Raw genomic sequence first — 6,444 nt, 5'->3', positions numbered from 1 at the left:
ATATTGTTCATAAAAGTCAAGTTTTAAATTTAGAATACTCAAAAGTCAACACTTAAAATCAAATACATCATAATAAATATATTACTAATTAGATCATTATAAAAATTATAACTTTATAATTAAATACTTTAAAACACGTAAACACTAAACATTTTCACTACAAACATATTTATCAAGATATAATAATAAAAATATAACTCTATAATTAATTTCATCAAGATAGAGGTATTAAAAAAGAATCAAAGCATTATAGGTAATTTCTCTACGACGAAAATAAAATCAACTTTTTTCTTTTAAGACATCTAGACATCATATCAATATCTTACAAATCCCTAATTTAATATCTAGCCTAACTCAGCACGGGGAAAAGCCCTTACCTTAGGCGCTTTCTTTCTTAACATCTCTAAATTCGCACGAGAAATAGCTTATGAGGCAATGATGAATTCAACACCGATAGATATTGGGATTTATGACTTAGAAAATTATTTTAGGAGTGTACGAATGAAAAATAGGTGTGACAGCAAGAGGCCTAATGGAAATGTATGAACGTAATACCTATTTACGTTGCAATATTAAGATTGAGTTCTTGTCTAAAATTGAAGTGCACTTAATTCCAAAATGATGCTACCAATAATTACTATTTATTTAATTTTATTAGGTTGTTACAAAGTCAATTGAAATCATGTGTATTTATGTGTATGAGTTAATTAGGATTAACTAATAAAGTTCACCATATATTGCAGGTGTCACACCATCCATTTTAATTAAATAAATAAATTAGAGATTGTCACATCACCCTTTTAATTTTCTTTTATCTAATAGTTACGAAACCAAAAATTTCATAAAATTATTTTTGTAGACAATTAAAATAAAATTATAATTTTAGTTTAAAAGAGATGAGTGATACAAAAAGGACAATAGTCTTTTTGTGTCCTCTCTTAATTGCACAAAAAAAACTTATAATTAAATTTATAATCTTCCTATAAAAATAAATTAAAGGTGTTAAAAATGAGTTAATGAACATTATGCCAAGAAAAACCATGAATTGTCATAAAATCTTGTCATAAAGGAGAGTCAAAGAATGAGTTAAGTCACTAGTTTTTTTTAGGATGGACCAAAAATATTTTCAAAACACTTATATATAAAGGTTGGGTTTCACTAACTCTATAATATCTACTAAAATAAATACTTATTTCGTCGTAAATAAAACTAACAAATAATATAACTTTTATAAATTCAAATTTAATTAAATAATTCAACTAATATTTTATCAACCAAAATAAATCAAGCAAGATAAGAATACCACCCACACATAACAAAATAGAACATATCTAACACATCAATTTCATGATTATCGAAACTAATCAAATAAAAATGCACAATAGTCCATTTAGAAAATAATCACGTCATAAATCATCCCTGTGTAATTGTCACACCAAAATAATTAAATAAAAATAAAGGTTATAATTATTCAGGTAAAATAGAGTGTGATAAAATTTAGTTTAATTTATTTATACATAAAATAATTATTAATTTAATAATAAATCATAACAATTACTAACAAGACACATATATAATATATATGAAAATTTTGGAGGGTTAAAGACTTTTTGAAGGTACCACATAATTTACCTCCACTGTTAGTTCATTATCTCACAACAAGCTCAGACAATACTCACTGGTCCTGACAAATTTGGTATCCCAAACTTGGTGCCCTGGCTTGGGAGCAACACATCATGTGACTGTTGATGCTAATAATCAGATGTAATGTAACGGTTACCAATATAATTTGATGAAAAAAGTATCAATTAATGGATTCGTCCATAGTGATTTTCATGAGGTTGTTTATCCGAAGGTGTTGAGGAAAAATCATAAATCAAGTATTTTGAGGCTAAATAAATAATTAATTAATCATTAATTATGATTGTGATTATATTACCATTAAATTTGTATTTTTGAGTAATATATTCAAAGAAAGGTGATCAAATATATTCATGCAAAAATAAATGGTCTCTCTATTAAAAAAATCAAGAACATCATGTCTTACATGTCAAAACGAAGTGGGGATTGATCAGAAGAACATTCTGAATGTTTCCTATTAAAGAAAAAGCCAAGACAAATCAATTTCTATAGTTCAAACCACAAGTTAAAGAATATAAAAAATGATTAAATCAGTAGTCAAATCCAGAACTCGAGTTGAAGGTCCAAAGGAGGAAAACACCCTCTAGACTGATGTCTAAATTGATGAGTTGTGAGTAAGGACAACAAAGACATAAGTACTCTGTTGTAGCACTTTTCTACAGAAAGCTCTAAATACTTCCTAGCTTAAAAGACTGACATATCATAGTCTACATTTTGCATAATACTCAGAAACAAGAAGGTTATAGGTTTATCAAAAAACAATCTGGACAAAATATAACATGTATTTAATAGACTTCAATCAAAACTAACAACCATCTAAGTTTCAGTATATTCAAATCTTTTGAACCTCTCTTTTTCTATAAAAGAAACATCACGTAGAAGACAAATGCAAGAGTTTTAAAGGCAATCAATCTACACTTGAACATTCATACTCAAGTAACAAAGTTCTTCTATTAACCAAAACTCCAGTTGTCTCCCATTACATTCAAGGATCACTTTATTGAGTTCTTGCTGAGAATCAATCTCAAACAAGTTTCGATAAGTTTTTAGATCCTAAAAATTTTAGCATACACATCATTTGTTTAGGTGATTTTATGTGTATATGTGTTTTCGTAGTTAATGCAATTTTTTTGTATGTTTCACTAATGTTAAGTGTGCTTATTTCTATATTTTAAATATTTCTAAGTATATCATATTTTAATTATTTATTCTATAAATAATCATTTTGGAATAATAGTAATATTGTTTTTATTTCCTTTATTTTTATATAGTTGCTATCGTATGATGATTTTATGTATATTTATTGTAATTTGATAATTAATATAAAATTTTGTTGTTATATATATTTGTTTTATTGTTTTGACTATTCTATAATGATAGAAGTATTTTTATGAGATTATTTGAAAAATATTATAATAATAATTATAATTATTATTTTAAATATGAGAGTTTTGATTATTAATATGTTTTAAAAGATTAATTATTTTATTATATAAAATATTAGTTTTTAAATATTAATAATGTTATAGTAATGAAATTGTGTTTAAAGAAGTGTCACTATAACAATTGTGGTCTCTAGCAACACTTTTTTAAGCAACGTGTATAAAGTGTTGCTTTTGTATAAAGAACCTTATATACCTTTTGCTATTTAAAAAAAGAAGACTAATTCTTCTTTCTTTGTATTTGGTTTTAAACTTCATGAAATTCTCTAGCACTTTATGTGTCTTTCCTTCAATTTTTGATTTATGCTTCTTAGATGTCAAGGATTAAAAAGCAGTCAACATTTTTGCAAGATTGGAGCAAGATTATTGAGAGGTAACTACACTTGGAACCTACTATTGATACTTGTATTGGATTTTGGATTTTTTATTTAAGGACTATTTTGTTTTAAATTTTGTAATGTTGTTTTGCTAGAAAAGTGAAGTAGTTTGCGGTGGACACTTACTAGATTTGTTGTTTAAAGAATTGCATTTGTTATCATTCCTCTTTTGGTAAGTTTAGGACCTAGCTTATTTGGCTTGTTGAATAAGAATTGGATTCTTATCTCTTTTATTTTTATACATACAAGGATGATATTGTATTATAGTCTTTCATAACAATTATTTTATTTTTTTATCACCAAGGTAACAATGAAAATGATGATAAATTATTTCAAGTTGACGATGAAGGCGATGAATTTGAAGAGGATGACATAGATGACAAATTTGAAGAGGACAACGTAGATGCTAAATATGAAGAACACACACTTGAATGATTTAGATGATGATTTTAGATTATGCTTTTTCGGATGATGCTTTTTTTACTAGGCATGTACGTGATTGAAGCATCAAAACTTCAACAAACTATATATTTTGCTAGACTTAGTACTTTAAGTATTAAACTTTATTTGAATACTACCATTTATTTGTTTACTATATATGTTACTAATCTTAGACAATTTGTTTATTACCATTTATTTGAATACAACTTTGTTAATAATTTGTGTTAAATTTGCATTATGTTTTCCTTAGTTCAATTTGTGTATGTAATTAAATTTATTATTATAAAATAATGACAAAATGTCTAATTTATTATTTGAATTAATATAATAGAAAAATAAAAATTTATTTTGTATATATGAATACAGTTGAAAATTGTTGCCTATAAGCTCTAGCAACATTTTATCAATGTTTTCAATGTATTGTTATAAAACAACATTTATCAATTGTTGTCAGATATGGCAACACTTGAAAAATGTTGCCTTAGACGCGTTGAAAAATTGTTCCTTATTCCCATAGTTTAGGCAACATTTATAAATAGTGTGCCTAAAAGTGCGAGAAAAATGTTGCCAAAGATAATAGGAAACGCTCGCATATGAGACGCCCGGAAAATGTTGCTTATTCTCTTTGGCAACATTTTTCTGTGTTTTGCCAACATTTTTCAAATGTTGTTATAGAGCAAAAATGTTGTAGTGTGTTAAAAAAAGAGTTTTGATAATTGTTAGTTTTATTTTAAAAAATAAAATAAAATAAAAGATTAAAATGTATTCTATAGGTTAAGCTCATACATACTTGAAAAATCTAATTAAATAATGAATAAAATTAAAAAAAATTGAGAAAAAGGAAGCTAGCGGATACATAGAATAGCAGTGGCAGCGTGAGAGAAAAGGAAAACAAATTGGTTCTGATGAACAATAAAGTTCAGATGAACTTTCTCTGATTTTGTCTTAGAATTTTAACCATTTCAATTTCTCTTTAAAATATCTAACTTCTCCGTTTATAAATTTTTTTTTATTTTGCACTATTCTTCTTGCTGTAAATTTGATTTTAGTGAAACCAACATCAAAACGATCGGATAAACAGTGGTTATATTATCCACTGATTATTTTCCAATTTGGGGTAAGTTTAGTTGACTCAATTTCGAAATTGACCATTTTAGAGCGCTTTATCATAATTTATTTTTGACGTTTACCATAAGATGTCGAGTTAGATTGATTACAAAGACTTTTGCTTGCGGGCGTGTATTCGCATGTGAAAGCGTCTAAAGAAGATAAGGAGTGAGAGAACGTTTAAATTCATGAGTATAATATATAGTTAAATGAACGAGAAAACCGTATTTCTCAATTATTCATTTGAGACTCACTAAGTACGACAGTAGTCCTTGGAGTGATAAATTAATTAATGTGTAAAAATAGAAACTGTGAGTTAAAATGTGGAACGTAAATATTTATAAGATGTTTGATTTGTTAAGTGTGTGGTATTTGATATTGTAGTGATATTTGATTTAATTTCGTTAAATGTGTGGTATTTGATATTATTGTGATATTGGATGTCGAATAAATTTGGTACATATGTTTGATTAGATTAATTTATGTGAGGTAATAATAAAATATAGATGCATTGTGTGATATAAGTTTATTCAATGGTAATGATATACAATTTATGATAGTTATTTTATAAATTTTTGATATATGTGATGATGATGATGATGATGATGATGATGATGATTACAATTGATGATAGTGATATTATAAATTTGTCATAAGTTTATGTAATGATGATGATGATGATAATGATGTTATAAATTTATTATGAGAATTTTAAAGTAACCCCAAAGTTGATGAAATAGTGATTATTCCAACTAGTGCTAAAGATAATACTCTTAATGAAGTAGTCTAGGCCAATGAGGGGGTAAAATAGATGTTGATCATTTTTTAAGTGTATATTATTTTGTCATCATATAGGTAAGGCCTGTCAAGCCTAGTGATTTCCATGAAGTACAACTGAATAAGTCTGATCGTGGTGGTCTACTGTTGAGGCAAGATTATTACACCTTGAAGGAATTCGAGTGGAGAATTCCTAGGTGGCTTGGAGCTAGCACTCCAAATGTCGAGAGCTACCATCCAACACACGTTTACCTTGACTTTCACATTTATGTGTATCGGGTTGAGTTGAGAAAATCTTGACGACATGACCCATTTGAATTCTCCGTCCACTCGAGTGGTGGTATATGAATAAGCCTCCTAAGCAAATACTTTAGAGTTACAATGATACCACATTGTGAAGTAGAGTCTATGTAACACCTCAAAATTTATAATAAACTATTTTATTAATTAAATAGGATTTTAGATAATTAATTTGGTGCTAAAATTATTTCAGAATATATGTTGATTATTTTTATGATTAATTTTCTTTATATGAATATTTTCTATGATGTGTTAACCTTGTACATATTTGACTAAATGAGAGATATAAATAGTAAATATTAAATTTTATTATTTTATATATTTTTCTAAAAACAATAGAATTTTAGTGTAAATATTTT

At 26.5% G+C, this 6,444-nt stretch overlaps 1 long non-coding RNA gene across 1 annotated transcript; it reads left to right on the top strand.

Annotated features, from left to right (window-relative positions):
* Positions 1-3,318: 3,318 nt before the first annotated feature.
* On the top strand, positions 3,319-4,124 carry LOC113784990 (uncharacterized). Its single transcript, XR_003471161.2, has 3 exons — positions 3,319-3,456; positions 3,556-3,632; positions 3,765-4,124. It is a non-coding gene; the product is annotated as an uncharacterized lncRNA (long non-coding RNA).
* The last annotated feature ends 2,320 nt before the right edge of the window (positions 4,125-6,444 follow it).

Source organism: Cicer arietinum, chromosome 8 (genome assembly GCF_000331145.2).
Source record: "Cicer arietinum cultivar CDC Frontier isolate Library 1 chromosome 8, Cicar.CDCFrontier_v2.0, whole genome shotgun sequence".
Taxonomy (NCBI): Eukaryota; Viridiplantae; Streptophyta; class Magnoliopsida; order Fabales; family Fabaceae; genus Cicer; species Cicer arietinum.
The sequence above is the reverse complement of the archived record's forward strand: the minus strand, read 5'-3'. Positions and strand labels throughout refer to the sequence as shown.